The sequence below is a fragment of the Myotis davidii genome, unplaced genomic scaffold (assembly GCF_000327345.1).
Source record: "Myotis davidii unplaced genomic scaffold, ASM32734v1 scaffold738, whole genome shotgun sequence".
Classification (NCBI taxonomy): Eukaryota; Metazoa; Chordata; class Mammalia; order Chiroptera; family Vespertilionidae; genus Myotis; species Myotis davidii.
This window is the reverse complement of record NW_006289824.1, coordinates 1,223,057-1,225,424: the sequence shown is the minus strand read 5'-3', so window position 1 is coordinate 1,225,424 and position 2,368 is coordinate 1,223,057.

Here is a 2,368-nt window from a genome sequence, read left to right as displayed (position 1 = left end):
GGAAATGGCTAGAGAAGACATTTGAAGTAGAGCCTAATGATGTAACTGAATTGGTACAACCTCATAATAAAACTTTAATGGATGAAGAGTTGAGCAAAGAAAGTGGTTCCTAAGTTGGAATCTACTCCTAATGAAGAAGCTGTGAAGATTGTTAAAGTGACAGCTAGGATTTAGAATGTTACATAAACTTAGCTGATAAAGTGGCAGCAGGGTTTGAGAGGATTGAATCCAATTTTAAAAATAGTTCTATTGTGGGTAAAATACTATTAAACAGCACCACATGCTACATAACATTTGTTAATGAAGGGTACAGTCAATGGCTGAACAAATTTTATTGTTGTCTAATTATAAGGAGTTGCCACAGCCACCCCAACTTTCAGCAACACCACCCTTATCAGTCAGCAAGCAGCCTTTAATATAAAGTGAGACCTTCCACCAGCAAAAAGATGGCAGCTAGCCTTTATTAACACTAAAGTATTTTTAAATTAAGGTATATACATTGTGTTGTTGTTTTTTTTAAAGAATGCTATTGCACACTAAATAGACTACAGCATATTGTAAACATAACTTTTATATACACTGGGAACCAAAAACTGTGTGTGACAAGATTTACCGTGATATTCCCTAGAATGAGATGGTCTGGAATCAAATCCACAATATCTCCTAGGTATACCTCCTTCAGAAAACTTGTAAGAAACCCATATTGCCCTGACTGGTTTAGCTCAGTGGATAGAGCGTTGGCCTGTGGACTGAAGGGTCCCAGGTTTGATTCTGGTCAAGGGCATGTACCTCAGTTGTGGGTACATCCCCAGTACAGAGTGTGCAGGAGGCAGCTGATTGATGTTTCTTTCTCATCCATGTTTCTAGCTCTCTATCTCTCTCCCTTTCTCTCTATAAAAAAAATCAATAAAATATATTAAATATATTAAAAAAGAAACCAATATGCTCAAGAAAAAAATATTTTTAATATATATTTTTTACCTATACTTTAAGAATAAGGAGGGAAATAATACATGTTGAGGTTTTCTGAATTAGTAATATGATTAATGAAACCCTCACTTAAAACTTGTGAAAAGATTAGTGTTAATATAAAAGTAATAACTTATTGATTCACCACATGTCACTTCCATCTGAAAAGAGCAAGATGTCAAATGAGGGACAGGCATTTTCTGGGACATAAAACCTGTGAATATGACACCTTCTTTGGGAATATTCTGCTTTCTTGGTATAAAAAAATAGTCGCCATCTAGGCAATTCTAGCGAAAAACACCAAAGGGAAGTATAAACTGGTTATAGTATTTTATGGATTTGGGAAGTAGGCAGTGAGAACATGTGAACATTTCATAATAGTCTAAATTATATTTTGGATATTATTATATTTTTCCAGTCTGATATTGTATTATCTACTAAAATAATTGTCAAATAAATATTAAAGGTATACTTTAAAAGACACATAAAATATTAAAGCAAACAATGCTCACAAACAATTGCAGTCATCCCAGAGTGCACAAATTTTTGTGCACCAGGCTACTAGTATATATATATGTTAGTGGAGAGGAAATATTTTAATATTGCTATTTGCCCTTTCTCTATAATAGAAGTGTCAGAGATGAAAGAAAATTTGTAAAATGTATACGAAAATCTTCCTCCTGTCAGAGTCTTGGGCGCATCATGGGACCCAGAGTCAAGTCTCCACCTATCCGTGGTGCCTCAAAATCATGCGAGACCCAGAACCAACTGGCCCCACCCCCATTGGCGGAAATCCAGACCTGGTTGGCTTCACCCTTGTCAAGCCCCACTGGGCAGGGGGTGCAGCCTCAGATCCCCCGGCCTGGCGCCGAGTAGGGGGGCACAGCCACAGGTCCCCTGTCAAGCCCCACCAGATGGGGGGGGTGCAGCCTCAGGTCCCCTAGCCTCGCGCCCAAGCAGGGGACACAGCCTCAGGTCCCTTGGCCCGGTGCCAGGGCAGGCGGCATAGCCTGAGGTCCCCCATCAAGTCCCACAGGTGGGGGGCGTGGCCTGAGATCACCCATCAAGTCTCACCAGGCAGGGGACACAGCCTCAGGTCCCACATCAACCCCTCCTGGGCGAGGGTCACATCCTCAGATTGCCTGGCCTGGTGCCGGGTGTGGGGCACACCTCAAGTTCTCCAGTGCTGGGGTGGGGGGCATGGCCTGAGGTCCCTTGGCCCAGGGTGGGGGGAGCAGCCTGAGGTCCCCTGTCGAGCCCCTCTTGGCAGGGGGCACAGCCTCAGGTCCCTGCTAATTGCTCATTAAGGCTCATTACGGGAACTTGGCTTTCCTACTGTGGGTGCCACTATCTTTGTGACAATGTGAAGGTAAATTCACATATTCCCTCTTTATTAGCT